The sequence below is a fragment of the Canis lupus genome, chromosome 22, assembly GCF_003254725.2.
Source record: "Canis lupus dingo isolate Sandy chromosome 22, ASM325472v2, whole genome shotgun sequence".
Taxonomy (NCBI): Eukaryota; Metazoa; Chordata; class Mammalia; order Carnivora; family Canidae; genus Canis; species Canis lupus.
Genome location: NC_064264.1, coordinates 42,455,130 through 42,471,090, shown reverse-complemented (window position 1 = coordinate 42,471,090; position 15,961 = coordinate 42,455,130). Strand labels below are relative to the sequence as shown.

The 15,961-nt window shown below is 37.8% G+C and overlaps 1 long non-coding RNA gene across 4 annotated transcripts in view; it reads right to left on the bottom strand.

The window, feature by feature from the left end:
* Positions 1 to 2,671: 2,671 nt before the first annotated feature.
* The window catches only part of LOC112655933 (uncharacterized), a 51,362-nt gene continuing 38,072 nt past the window's right edge, over positions 2,672 to 15,961 (bottom strand). The window contains exons 1-4 of one of the 4 annotated variants that reach the window (XR_007404876.1): positions 13,465 to 13,506; positions 12,740 to 12,840; positions 11,892 to 11,990; positions 2,672 to 2,868 (exon numbers count right to left, since the gene is read on the bottom strand). This is a non-coding gene — a long non-coding RNA (uncharacterized LOC112655933). The other 3 variants (XR_004808240.2, XR_007404875.1, XR_004808239.2) reach the window with 3 other exon arrangements.

The following is a 15,961-nucleotide window of genomic DNA, read 5'->3' as shown; positions in this document are numbered from 1 at the left end:
TTGTTAAAATGTTCTAAAATGACCTAACAGAAATTTTTATATGATGGATAACACTAAAAAAACATAAGCATATTTCCCTAGAATTTCAAATACAACTCACTTTCAAGACCAATATATACCTGAAAATCTTATAGCCTCTTCTAGTAAATACCAACTAATAGGTTTTGGTATTTGAAATGTGTTTATCCTGAATCCTTTGTCTATTTTGATTTCTGTTAGCTCGGTTAGGGTGAAGAATGTTGGGTATACAAAATAAAGGTCCATTCCTCATTTGTTGAAATCAGCTCTTCATCCAAGAAGAGCCCTATGAGAAACAAAGACTTCAGTTTTGAAGATCAAGACTTGGGTAACAGAAAAGGCACAAGAACATATTTAAAGCATGAAGGGCATTAACCCAATAAGTCAACTGAATTGCATGGAAAATTGATCTTATATTTTCTTAAATAAATGGAAAATCTGATAGTTAAAAGGGCTCTAGCTTGCTTATCTGTTAGCCACAGTCAGTGTTAAATAAGAGATTGCATGAAGGCTCAGTCTTATACCAGTCACATCAAGAGGAGAACAGAGGCATCAGTTCCTTATTGCTTCATTCCAACTTCTCCCTCATACATAAGGAAGTTTCTTTGCCCAGTTTCCCAGAATTCCCCCCATTAGGTTACTCTGCAGGTCAGTTTGCCTGACCTTGTTTCACTGAAGGTTTTCTGGGATATGAGCCAAAAGATTACCTGGTATATTTGCACAAAGGCTTTGGCAAATTCTCACATAGATACTTAAAAGAATGAATATTTAACAATGACATTAAGCGTCTGGATTTCTCTGAAGTAAAGGAAAACAAGAAAAACAGTGTTTTAGATGATTTCTTTGAAATGAGACAATGCCAAAGGCGTATCTTTTTCAGCTTCAGTACGGAGATACAAAATCTTTTCTCCCTTTGGAAGAATGATAAGGAGAAAAGCAGGAATATCTTGCAGTTCCTTTATTTCTACAGCTGCAGTTACTTTATTTCCTGCGATTGCTTCTTTGTTTCCAACACTTCCCAGTTTTGGTAGCAGCTCTGGGAATTGATTCAGCAAATATTTATTTTGTCCCTATGAAGTCTAAGTCACTGCCCATGATCAATGGTTAAGTGTAGAAGTTGGGCTACAGGAGCAAAAATATAAGGGGCTCCAGGTGTAAATATGGTTTTGACTAGCTGTCTCTTGCCATGCCTTGGAGACATGCAAAAAGAAAGGTGCTTATTTGACAAGAAAAAAATAAGAGCACAAAAATAAAGGACAGAGATTTTCTTTTCCTACATTTTGTAGAATATGTAAATGACTGTCCTTGAAACAAACCAATTTGGGACACCATAATTCAATGAGCAGATAAGAAAAAGGAAAATATCAACCTTTCTGAGCTTATGGTCAGCTTTGATATAGTCAAGCTTTATCAATTTGGGTGCCTTTGCATTGAAAGGCTCGCTAAGAAGTTGATAAGTCTAACAATTTTTACTCTTCGGATATGTCATTGGAAATGTATTAAACATATTAAGTAGGTAAGCAAGTGACAGGGGAAATTTGGAAATATCTGAAAGAATTGCTTATAGGCATCTGGGGTGTGCCTATTCTTGGGAAGAGACAGGTATTTAAATTCTTTTCCCCTGTTGGCAAACACTGTTAGGAAAAGAAGGCTGGGGACGGCTGGGTGGTTCAGTGGTTAAATGTCTGCCTTCCGCTCAGGGTGTGATCCTAGAGTTCTGGGGTCAAGTCCCACATTGGGCTCCCTGTATGGAGCCTGATTCTCCCTCTGCCTGTGCCTCTGCCTCTCTCTGTGTGTCTCTCATGGATAAATAAAATAAAAATCTTAAAAAAAAAAAGGAAAAGAAGGCTGATGTTAGCATAAGGAAAATTGAAGACTTATGCTCCAATATTTCATTTGTAGTCAACCTCTTCTCAAGCGGCTGTGTTCAAATGTCTGATATATAATAGGATAACAATGATAAACATGTGAGGTAATCAAGACAAAGAGAGAAGCAGAGTAGAAAACAATTGACATTAAGCCAGAACAGGGATGGGAATGTAAAAGGTGTGAGTGTTAGGAGGTGCTGCGCCCTTGCCAGGAGAGGAACCCTGATTTGTCCCAACACTTTCTGGCCACCATCCTAAATGGGAAACCAGTGGTTACATGATTTACACTGTCCATGAGCTAAATCTAGTGCAATCATTCAGAAAAAAAGCATAATTATTCCTGGTACTTAGACTTGAAAGAAATTTTCCCTCCCTTGGGTCCTCATAAAAAAGCCAGTGAATCATCTGCTGAAGCTCCTGGAGTGTGTCCTCACTGGAGGTGGAGGCATTTCATGGAGAGCTGCCTCCACTCAGGCCCCTGGGGTCTGGCATCCACTCACTACTCAGTAAATTAAGTCACTTAACCTCTCAGTGACCAAGATGCTTCAAATAAAAACAAGGGCCTGAGTGACCTCTTGGGGTTCATCCAGCAGGGAAATTCTGTTTCTTGGATTCTAGTCAGTACAGTAGGTCTTGAAAAAGCTCTGCTTGCTACATTTTTCATCCTAGAATTGTTTTGAAATAAGACTATACATATGTGTGTGTGTATATTCATTGAAACTTTTTACTCATTGATATACTGTACTAGACAAGGTCCAGGAAGGAAATAGAGTCCATACCAGTAATTTGAAGAGATAATATTCATTTATTTATTTTAAAGATTTTATTTATTTATTCATGAGAGACACAGAGAGAGAGGCAGGCAGAGACATAGGCAGAGGGAGAAGCAGGCTCCATGCAGGGAGCCCAATGTGGGACTCAATCGCAGGACCGTGGGATCACGCCCTGAGCCGAAGGCAGATGCTCAACCACCCAGGCGTCCCTGAAGAGAGAATATTTAATATAAAGAATTATTAACTGGTAGCAGGTGAGTAGCCACTAAGAGGGGATAAAAGAGAATTCAAAGAATACCTTGGGGCTGAGAAACAGTACCCAGTGAAGGAATGCACTTGAAGTGGGGCATCCTCTGCAAGGCTGAGATTTAGACTTTACTGGAGAGAGAGTAGCTGGACCTACTGGTTGGCAGAGAGTTCACTATATTGTCCAGGCTAACTCTTGTCACAGCCAGGTGGCAGGGATTAACATTCAGAAAACCTTCCATTGGTGTCTCAGCAAACTGGTAGAGGGTTTGTTCCCTGGTTCCCCTTCCCCATCACCTCTAGCAATTGAGCCTTAGACAGGAAGAGAGGAAGCAACCAAATCAAGAGAAGTCTCTTCCTCTGGTACAATCTGTCCTCTGACACCAGCAACTGACAAAGCTTAATATGGTGCCAGCTGGCAAAGGAGAAATCCGTACTGATTCCAACTCCAGTATCACAAAGCAGGGTAATAAAACGTGAATTTGGAGATTAGAGGCAAAAAAAAAAAAAAAAAAAATCGATCACCGGCATACCCACCTTTCCCTAAGTCATTAAGTTCTTAAATGTGTAATGTGCCTATACACATGTTCACCATGCATTTTATGCTACAGTACATAAAGTGATGCATATTACAGAGGTTTAAGTGTTGGGATAAGAAAGAATGGCAGTAGGATCTAGGGCATTAGTAATTTTTCCAGCAGTCCCATGGACAGTTGACAAGGGAAGTTTGTCAAAGGAGCATACTGTATTGCTGTAATAACTTTCCAATATTCATGGCATACATGTTTGTGATTTAGAGCATCACAGCAATACTCAGTAAGCCAATAATAATCTGAAAAAGAAGACCATATTTTGAGTAAGTGCTAATTCATTTATTCAGTCAGTCAGCTTATATTTGACAAATATCTATTATATGCTAGAGTTAGGGATATAGAGCAAGATAAGAATTAAAAATCTCCAAAGAATTTGCAGTGGTAAGTGCTACAAAAGAAGAAGAAGAAATTGCATAAGTGCTATGAAAGCGAACTATAGGGAAACTTCACCTACTCAGGAAGACTGCACAGAATTTTCAGTAAGTGCAATTGAAGGTGAGCTGAGAAGAGTTACTTGCCTAAGGGAAGGGTTTGGTGGAAAAAAAAAAACCAAAGCAAAACAGGGCCAGGCATATCATGTGCAAAGACCCTATGATGGGAAAGAATATATATTCAAGGAACTGAAAGATCTGTGTGTCTGAAGCCTAGGGATCATGGAAAGGGATCACTGAGGGAGATGAATTCTCCAGCTAATATCCTTTAACTTCATCTGTACTGTTGGCTCTTCTGGGTCTCCAGACTATTGGCACATAACACAGATTTGGACTTACTAGGCTCCAAAATCATGTGAGCCAATTTCTTATAATAAATATCTTTTTACATATATCACATGTCCTGTTGGTTCTATTTCTCTGGAGAACTCTGACTAATACTAAGATTTTGGTAGGTAGGAAAACACCATGTGGACACTTCTTAATGATTTAATCACACTGTCAATGGTTCTCAAATGGGGGCAAATTGGCAGACATTTAGCAATGTCTATAGATATTTTTGGTTTCCATCCCTTGGGGAAGGTGATATTGGCACCTAGGGAGTAGAGACTAGGTTAAATCTTCTAAAATGAATAAACACAGTCCCCCAACTACAAAGAATTGCCCCATCCATATAGTCAATCCAATTGTAGCAATGTTGAAAAATCCTGCTCTGTCTGAATGGATAGCCACTGAAATCTTTCAAGCAGGACTGAGTAGGGTGTTGGAGTGGGGTGGTAGGAGGAAAGATCAGTGAGACTGATCTTTTGCATTTCAAAAATATATTGGTCTGGAGAAAGTCCGTAGTAGATACACATTGTGATCAAAGGAGTCTTAAGAAATACTGCTGTCATTGGTTAGCCTTATAAAACCTTAAGTGAAATTTGTTTACAATCATTCATAGTTTTATTATTTTTTAAAATCATCACTATATAAATTCTGGACCCCATTCCTCAGGAAGGAGAAAGTGAGTGACAGCATTATTCAAATGGCTTAATATAGGGGGAAACAATTAAAAGATGGATAATGTTCATCTTTTAGTTATCTTATTCAAATGACATGAGTTACAGGTTCCTGTGAAATTAAGGAATTGATTTATTTCCTATCAACTCAACTTGCAGACTTAAAAACATTTTCAGGTAAGCATGCAACAAATTCCCCTAAATTTCCATATGGTTAAGTGTTATTAAAGACTAGCTGTAGAGGAAGTCATAAATATTCCAGGGGGAAGGTAATGAAGATTAAATTCTGAGATTTCTAATTTGCAGCCATAGGACTCTTAGCTGAGATCTGAGAGGAAAAGATTCTAATTGCTGTAAGAAGTTTTTGGTATTGCAGTGATAGATGTGAAAAATAGGAAAAAGCACATTCAGAAAGCATAGTATGTCACAAGGTATTCAGATAGCATAGCATATCAATGTATAGCTTGTAGCCTATCCAATTTACCCTACCTTTAACTCAGAAAGGGTAACATTTTAACATTTAGACACCTTTTTATTCAATACTTTCTGTCTAGAGATAATGAAAAGTATAGATTGCAGGTATACTTCTATAAACAGCTTTGTGCTAAGATTTTTAGGAGATATTTTGTTTTCAACTTTCATAAATTTTTAAAAACTTTTTTGTTTTTTATTATTATTTTTTAAGTAGGCTCCACATCTAATTTGGAGCTTGAACTCATGACCCTGAGATTACGAGTTGCATACTCTTACCAACTAAGCCAGCCAGGCACCCCTCAACTCTTTTAAATGAATTATGAGTATTGAAAATCTTTGTAGCAAAAGTATTTACCAGACTTGTTTGAGTATTTGGCAAATTCTTTTTATTTTTATTTGGCAAACTTTATTTTCCTTCCAAATTCTGATTGAACCCGGGTATACTGGCCCATCTAGACCTAACTTCATCAAAGTACTGGCTGTCACTATATTTTCGAATTATTAAACACTTCCTTTATTCCTTAGACAAAGAGAAACTGTCAGAAAAAAAAAACATGCATTATGAATGAATGCTAAAAGCCAGTAAAAATAGCTAAAAATAGAACTGTCCCCCAAATATGAAAAAAATTCTATCTTAATGCAAAAAGAAAAAATAAGAATCTTCATGTTCGCTAGGAAATAAATAACCATCAAAATATTAAGTGGGTAAATGCTAGAATTTTTTTAATTTTTATTTATTCATCAGAGACACATAGAGAGAGGCAGAGACATAGGCAGAGGGAGAAGCAGACTCCCAGGGAGGAGCCTGATGCGGGACTTGATCCCAGAAGCCGGGGATCAGGACCTGAGCCAAAGGCAGACATTTAACCACTGAGTGGTTGCCCCAATCCTAGAATATTTTAATTCAAGAGATTCCATTTGTTTTCATCTGGGTGAAAAAGTATGTATCACATTTTGCTGTGCTGAGCTGAGCCCTCTTGCTGCTTTTATTAATTTATACCTTTAAGCCTTCCCCACCGCCTATTATTTGCTTAAAACAAGGAAGCAACAAACAAACAAACAAACAAGCTAGAATATTAGAAAGGAATACTTCTGAAAACTGAAATAATTTGATTGTTACCAATCAGGAGTGTGTATTAAATAGATTCTTAATAGATATGGCAAAAACGAAGTAATATTTAGGATTCAGAATTGTACATATTAAATAATTGAATATTCAATGCAGAGGGCTTCTACATACATTTTTAAAACTGAACCACCAATATGGATGGAACTAGAGGGTATTATGATAAGTGAAATAAGTCAAAAAGACAAATACCATATGATTTCAGTCATATGTGGAATTTAGAAACAAAACAGATGAACATAGAGGAAAAGAAGGAAAAATAAAATAAGATAAAAACAGAGGGAGGCAAATCATAGAAGACTCTTAGCTATAGGAAATCAAACCAAGGGTTGCTGGAAGGGAGGTTAGTGGGAGTTAGTGGGGTGAAAGGGAAACTCGGTGATGGGCATTGAAGAGGGCACTTGGTAGAATGAGCACCGGGTATTACATGCAACTGATGAATCACTAAATTCTACCTCTGAAACTAATAATACACTATATGTTAACTAAAGAAAATTTTAAAAAACACAAAAACTACGAACCACCTGGCTCCCTCATCTGTACTCAAATTGGCTCCAATACTACATTTTACTCCCAATGTATACATATATTCACCTTTCACTCACACTCCTGATAAGAGGAATTGCATTTCTTTGTAGATGGAAGCAATCTAGATAGTGGCTAAAAGGAAGTGTTGATGAACAAGCAGCTGCAGGGGTGTTGTCTACAATATTTAATGACTGTCCTGCAAAGAATCAGAATCACAATTTATAAAAACACTGACCTTCCTACCTCTTGCCACATCACATTTTAAATCAAAGAAAACAAAGATTCTAAAAGAGGAAACATATGGCCAACTGTTCACACTGTAGTCCCTGAAATCAATCTATTCCACTAGAGGACACTTTAAATGGTAGAGCATTTGCCTTCATGCTTTGTGTTTTCATTTAGTTCTTTTGTTTTTGATATTTATCCTCTCTCTGCCAGATTGTTGGTTGATAAATTATTTTCAACATTTGTATGACTTTTGTTTATGTATTCCAGAGGGGGGAAGACCTTTTGTTATAGGTAGTAAAAATCAAGAAAAACAGATAGTCGGGGTCCTGATTTGCCAAATGTCAAAGGTCATGACAAGTGACTGGCTCCAGAGGCTTTGGGGTCAAAGGTACAACTGGAATCCCATAACCTCCACTCTGAATTTTTGCATCACAAAGGAGACCAATGCTTTCCTAACTTCTGTGAAGGAATCTATACCCATGTTCACGGTTTTCCTTGCAAAGTTATTTCAAAATGATTCTGCCCATGATTATTTTCCCCCTTGAAACCAAGTGGCATGAAATAAGCTTTTATATAAATTGAATGTTTCCTTAGCTTTTTATTAGTATTCCATATTGGCAACCTAGAGGAGGAGGAACTAACAGAGATTAATACGTGTTTTTTAAAAGGAAAATAAACACATTTTTTAAAAGTTCAAAATCCAAACCAAAGAGGTATATTTATCTTTTTGTTATTTCCTTTTTCAATCCCATGTGCATTTATTAAATGTACCTAAAAATTTGTTTTCCTTGAAAGAATAACTAAAAGCAATAGTATTCTCTATGCTTTCTAGTGGGGATTTATCTTTAAAGCTGAATTCTTAATACAGGTCCAAAATCAGGTTTTGTAACAGGAACCGTTCTGGAATTATTATAATGTGTGTGTGTGTGTGTGTGTGTGTGTGTGTGTGTGTGTTTCTGATTTGAAACAAATATAAAACATCAATGATGCCAGGGTCACTGTTTAGGTCAGAATGTCTGGCAGATCTCACGATGTATTAGTAGCTGTGGCTATATCTATACCATGTGAACTGGAGGAAAAATGGAGAACCTTACTTTTCAACTCCACTGGTTTCTAACCTCTCATGAGCACTTAATTCCTCATAGAGAAGGAAATAGTCACGCTGTAGAATCCTGTGGCCCATGAAGGGTAATTGGATAACATCTTTTGAAAGATTTACAAGGCTGCCAAGGATTTTGCCAGCTTTAAACCTGATTGATTCAGTGTGAAAAGATCTGAACAATTCTGACCTAAAAGTTTAAAGACAGACCTTTCCTGTGAAAGTATAATTTAGAGCCTGTAATAAAATTGTATTGGAAAACACCACATTGAAGAACACAGCCATAAATTGCAAAACTTAGCATTATGTTAAAGGACTTTTTTTTCCTTCAAGTCCTCTGAAAGAACCCTAATTGTTCACCAGATATTTTAATAATGAGGTGTTTTTTGTTTTTGCCCTTTTTTTTTTTTTCCTGGATGTCCCTAAAGAAAGACAAAACTAGCCAACTACTTTGCCTCCCTACCCAAGAAGTCAAACATCTCAGTTATACCTACACATGGTGTTTATATATCCTTTTTCTTATTAGGTAAAATAAAGAAAAGCAAAATTCTGTTTATCTTTAGCAAACAAAGAGTAGACTAAACAGACTTGTTCCATATTTTAATTTTTCAACATGCTGGTTCTCATCATATATTAATTTCCATTTTGATAAAATATATACACTCATAATTAGTGCAATATTTTGTGGGTAGGCTCAAATGCCTGTGATGACTCAGACAGATTAATGATTAAACATCTTCCAGCTAATTACTCCAGGTCATTAATTATTTATCTAAGTCCATAATTCTATCATCTGTTTTAGCCTCTCTCTTCTATTCCCCATCTTGGAGGAAAAGCAGGTTTGGGGAAATGAAAGCATAAAAATTTGAAGCAAACAAAATTAAGTAGAATATACACATCTTTTTCTGTTTCTTTAAAATCAGGAAAAAATTGAGACTATGGTATTTAGACAAAAGCCTATTTATCTTTAAACAATACCTCCTTTGTGACATGTTCACTAACTTTGTGTTTCCTCCTCAAATTTCAGTTTGAAGGATTAGGGGAAAATGCTGTGTGCCCACTTACCTGTGATGTGGGAGATATGCCATTTGCCTTTTGATTCTTTGAATCATATGAACTAGTCTCAGATGTTTAAAAAGGAATCTCAATTTATGGGGATTTTTGTCAGTATAGACATATTTTATTTACAAGTGACTAGAAATGACTGTTTTTTGTTTTTGTTTTTGTTTTTGTTTTTTTACAAATTTGTGAGAACACTAACTTGTCAACAAATTGAAGGCCTACTTTTCCACATCCTTTCAAAAGACAAAACAAAAGCAGAGCGGTAGTACTAAGAAAGAAGTTTCAGTTAAGAAATGTGTAAAGGAGGAACCGTCTTCCTTGTAAACCAGTTTATACTGAGAAAGGCATTCCGAAAGCAAGGAGGGGACAATGTGCTGGGCTCTCGTATTTCTTTCCTGAAGAATTAGGTAGTAATTCTTACTAGTAATTCTAACTAGTAAGTTAGCTTAGGCTTTCACCTCTTCCAACTCTAACTAGAGTTAAGTGTCTAGGAGGTAATTCAACCACTATCTGAAAGTCCTCCTTGCCTTGTGAATTAGAACAGTTCTACCCTTATTGAAGCCATAAAGAGTTGAATAAATTCCACTGTATCAACTTCCAGCTAGCTGACTGCTAGCAATTTCTGCAGGACAACGTTATTACATTGGTCATCAACAGTACTCTAAACTGGCATGGTCCCTAGAAGCGCTTCCTCAGGGCGTTACAGTCAGTTAAGCTGAAAATTGTTAACTACCGGAAAAATACCCCAGGGAGAATGAAGAGGCATATTAGACATTGGCAATAAATATATTTTCTGATATGTTCACATCACATCAAATATCTTTATACAAGTCATCCATTCTACAATAAAGGTTTAGAGCAGATAGCCTTTTCCAGAGGCCTGATTTTGAGTTCTGGTGCCACCTAGTGGAAAGGAGGAGGAAGAGAAGATGCAACAGAGATGACTGAGTCACTACACAGTAATAGATCAAGACTATCATTAATTTCCTTCAAATCAGTTAGAATATAAAAAATACCTATCATTTTCCTGATAAGATACTTTTCAAGTCCCCTCATCAGTTAAAGTATTATCAAACACCTATTTTTCTGCAGCATTACTTGCAACTTTGTAGTATTAGCTGCAGTTATTCTTCTTCACAGATTTTTTCATAATAGGTTGGTCTACTTCCAAACAACCTTCCTCATCTTTGTTCATGATATCTTCTCAGCCAGAAAAGACTCTCATATTTGGAAATCTCACATTTGGAAAGACTTTATGGTTGGATTAGATGTCTTTAGTCTTTGTGCCTCCCGTAAAATTTCCTTCTAAGAATTTCCTCCAGCATCTTCTTGAACATCTCTAGAGTCAACGAATTCAACTATCTGAGATGGCTTGCTATGTTTTCAACCACCTCTGGTAGAAAGTGTTTTCTTACACTGGACCCACAGCTTCACCTCAAGAGCAGAGTGAGTGGTAGATGGAGGTATGGCTTCAGTGCACAGACTCCAGGGCAAGTTGAGTTTGCATTTCAACTCTGTAACTCTCTAGTTGTGTGACACAGGACATACGACAAGTTACCTAGGTCTCAGTCTCTTCACCTATAAAATAAAGATGAGGGCAGCCCGGGTGGCTCAGCGGTTTAGCATCGCCTTCAGCCCAGGGCCTGATCCTAGAGACCTGGGATTGAGTCCTACGTTGGGCTCCCTGAATGGAGCCTGCTTCTCCCTCTGCCTGTGCCTCTCTCTCTCTCTCTCTCTCTCTCTCTATGTCTCTCTCATGAATAAATAAATAAATCTTAAAAAAATAAACTAAAGATGAGAATAATGCCTATTATCAGTGTTGTCAATCACCTTGTAGGAATGAAAGTACTTAGAACAGCATATAATACAGTACATGCTTTATAAGTGTTTATTATACTTTTAGGTTGGGGAAGCCATCAAGATATCCGCCACAGCTACAGTAACAGGGACAGATGAAAAGAGTATATTGAACAATATACTCCTGTATATTGTTCAAGATTTTATCTCAATGTGTATACTTGGAATATTCCACCTATAAGATACTCCACTAGTTCCATGAGGACATAAATTTGGGAGATGCTGCATGCTATAGACAGCTATCTAGTGTATATGGCTATATACAGATGTCCATAAATATATGTACAAAGATATGTGATAATTAGCATAATCAAGGCTGTCAATTCCTGACATATTAACAACTTACCTTACTTTGTCTAACTTGGCATTTCCTTAAACCTATTTGACCCAAGAATCCTTTTTATAATAGAGCATCTTAACATCTTTTTTTTTTTACATCTTAACATCTTAATGCACATTTAGGGTTTAAGAGTAGGATCTTCAACTCAAACCTTTAAGGACAAAGCAAATAATGTAAACCAGGGAAGTAGGTCAGGTGAAATGCAGTATGGAATAGTGTGAATCATGGAAAACCAAAGGACACATACCTCACATATGCATTTCAATTTGGCTTGTGGAAAACACTGTGTAGGCCAAGGAAACATATCTGCAAGCTGAATCTTGGCTATGTTCAGCAAATCTGATTCCTGCAGAGTGAAAAAAGAGAACTAATTATGTAATTTGGGGAAGAATGAATTTTAGGAGATAATAAGGAGAACTTAACAAAAGAGACTGTGAAGGAAAGGTAAAAAATATAAAAGAAGGAGAGGGTAGCACCCTGGAAACAAAATGAGGCAAAACAGAGGGGTCTCTAGGACCAGAGAAAGGGTCTATCCATGTCCATTGCTGCTCTTATAAAATTCTACAGTCTTTGTGGCTTAACTAAAAACTATCTTAAATTCTGTGGGTCAAAAGTTTGATGTGGGTCTAACTGGGCTAAAATCAAAGTGTTGGCAGGGCTGTGCTACTTTTGGAGGCTCTAAGGAAGGATCAGCTGCCTGTCCTTTCCAGCTTCTAGAAGCTGCCTACAGCCCTTGGCTTTGGCACCCTCCTCCAAAAAAGACAGGTTGTGTCCAGTCCTTTTCACATCACATCACATCACATCACATCACATCACATCACATCACATCACATCACGTCACCTACCCTCCTGCCTCCCTCTTCCACTTTTTTTTTTTTTTTTTTTTTAAGATTCCATTCACTCACGAGAGACACACAGAGAGAGGCAGACATAGGCAGAGGGAGAAGCAGGTCCCTCGCAGGGAGTCCAATGTGGGACTCGATCCCCGGATCCAGGATCACACCCTGAGTCAAAGGCAGATGCCCAACCATTGAGCCACCCAGGCGTCCCCCCTCTTCCACTTTTACAAAAGACTTGTGATTACATGGGACTCACCTAGATATCTCAGGATACTTTAAGGTCAGCCAATTAGCAACATTAATTCTGTCTGCAACCATAATTCCCCTCTGTCCTGTAACACCACGAATTCACAGGTTCTAGAAATTAGAACATGGACATCTTGGGGGAGCCATTATTTTGTCTATGGCAGAGAATATATAGGAAGAATCCTGAAGAGAGAGGCTACTGTGTCTCTGAGAGCAAGGACTGGAGCTTCTTTACATCCCTGCTCTGCTATACTATCCATCCTCTTACTTTATAATAATGAGAGAGAAAGGTAAGAAAGGGAAAGGAAATTGAAACCCACTTGGCAAGAAATTATACTCATAATTCAGTGTGTGGCTCTACGGTGTCTGTACATATTAGAATACAGATGCTCCTTCAGGAAGAAAGATTAGAAGAAGAGGCCTATGGGGGATCCCTGGGTGGCGCAGCGGTTTGGCGCCTGCCTTTGGCCCAGGGCGCGATCCTGGAGACCCGGGATCGAATCCCACGTCGGGCTCCCAGTGCATGGAGCCTGCTTCTCCCTCTGCCTGTGTCTCTGCCTCTCTCTCTCTCTCTGTGACTATGACTATCATAAATAAATAAAAAAAATTAAAAAAAAAAAAGAAGAAGAGGCCTACGGAAAGAAAAAAAAAAAGAGTACTTTTCCAAGCAAATAAAATCCCAAAAGGCTACCCATTCCCTATTGAGGGGAAGATGGTTTCAAAAAGAGCGCCTACTCTGGCTGATGCTGTGAAAGACTGTGTGGAAATCAGGGGAGAGTCCACGCAGCCTCATCTGGGTTCCTTTGCTTGGGGCACAGCGTCACAATGGTGGCTGCACAGTGACAGGGAAGGAACAGGGAAGCCCAGTAATCAGGGCTCTGCTGTGAAAGTTTCTCAGTTGCTGTCATGCTCAGACCCATGCTTCTTCCATAGCCTTTTCCAAACTTTGTAGGATTTTCTCAGAGCATTTTTTTGCATGGAACTCTAGAATAGCCTATCACACGTGTTATCTTGACTTCCTTGATAAATACCTTTCTTCTTGATAGTGAGTTCCCTAAATACAAAGGACATTTAAAGCATTTTATTTCGACCCCAGCAGAGTGTCTATTTAAATCATTAGGTTTACCATGGGTAGGGGGGTACATGAGAGGATTTTACATGACATAAAGATAAATTTTAAGACATTGCTAGTTAAGGATTTGAGTATATGTATTTGTGTGTGTGTGTATATAAATAGATTCTTGATATTCAAAGTGTACTTCCAAGCCTCACCGTGGAGCTCATAAAAAAATGCAGAAACGAGCCCCATCCAGACTTACTGCACCAGAATCTTCATTTTAGTTCTATCCCTGGGTGACTTGTTCATATATCAAACGAGAAATACTGATGAAGAATGAAACCCATGATCTGACAGGTAATGCTGTGTAGAATGGGGCACATTTTTTAAAAGTGAGTCCATTTAAGGCAGCCTGGGTGGCTCAGTGGTTTAGCATCGCCTTCAGCCCAGGGCGTGATCCTGAAGACCCAGGATTGAGTCCCAACGTTGGGCTCCCTGCATGGAGCCTGCTTCTCCCTCTGCCTGTGTCTCTGCCTCTCTCTCTCTCTCTCTGTGTGTCTCTCATGAATAAATAAATAAAATCTTAAAAAAAAAAGTGAGTCCATTTAAGCTGCATTTAAAGGAAAAATAGTACATATGTATTGCCTAAATATGGCAAACAGTGAAAGAACTAAAAAAACAAACAAAAACTGAAATGTGAAAAATAGTGAACACAAAATGTGACTAAAAATGTGCATTCAATTAGTTGTGTATAACTTTCTGTGCCTTTGGGCACCATGTTGTTATACTCACCTAATAGGTTGCTACTATTTTTTTCCTCTCCATCTCTACCCTGAATCTTCTTTTCTTTTTCCTTTCTAAGTCAGTAACTTCAAAGCTTTGCCTTATTTGTTTCTTTTTTTTTTTTTTTAAGATTTTTATTTATCCATTCATGAGAGACACAGAGAGGCAGAGATATGGTCAGAGGGAGAAGGCTCCCTGCAAAGAGCCCAACACAGGACTTGATCCCAGGACCCTGGGATCACAACCTGAGCCAAAGGCAGACGCTTAAGCACTGAGCCATCCAGATGTCCCACCTTATTCGTTTCTTTACTCAGTCAACAGATACTTGTCTGGGAGCGCTTGTCTGTGCCATAGCCTAGGTATTGGTAAACAAGAAATTACATATATATTTACACACACACACATACACACACATATATGCATAATAAGTATTAGATAGATATTAGATATATTAACCTCATAGATATTATATTATTCCACCATACCTATGATATCTGTAGGTAACTAAAGTAATTTCTTTATTACTGACAACTAACAAACCCAAGAACAAAGAACAAACCTCACTATCCTCAGGTTTGACTTAATCATGCAAAGCCATGAGCACATGCACATGTTGCAATACTTCAGCTGTAAAAGAAAGTATACTTAATCCTATGACAAAGTACTAGCTGTACATAAAGCAAAACCAGTTGAGTAATGGTAGCATGTAAACTCCACCCAGATTCCACAGGTCCTAGGAGTGGAATATGTCACATCTTCATCCTTTGATATGTCCTACCACTAGCAGACATGGGCCCTTTCAGGCAGTTAAAAGCCAGGGGTCATAAAAAAGCAGTCAAAAAGCCCTTTGCTCTGAGTGACTAACTGCTAGCTGCTACTTTGGGGCTGCTATTTGAGGCAATACAGTCTTACTCTTGGAATCCTAGGCATTAATTGTTCAACTATATCATTCTTAATCTAACCCTCATGAAACCAGGAATTTCAAAGGTAAAATGCTTCATGTACAGAGCTTATCATTCTTCTCAGACTTTCAAAATAGTCATGCTTTAGGAAGGTGCTTCTCAAAATTCTTTTGTCCACTTATGAGTAAATCTTTTATGATGTAACATTAGGGATATTGTTACTCTGTGTTTTGCTGGTTTGACACTTCCAAAGACCTAAATAAAGTGAGTCGTGAATGGTTTAGAGTGTGGTTTTAAGATCAAGAGACATGGGGCATTTGTACCAAGAATAATAATGTATTGCCTAAATATGGCAAACAGTGAAAGAGCTAAAAAACTTTTTACTTTTAAGAAAATCTTATTATTTAAAGATGTAGGGCAATTAGCAATCAATACTTTATTCCGTAGAGAATTGATTCCATAATCCAATGAAGATCTAGTATGAATGACT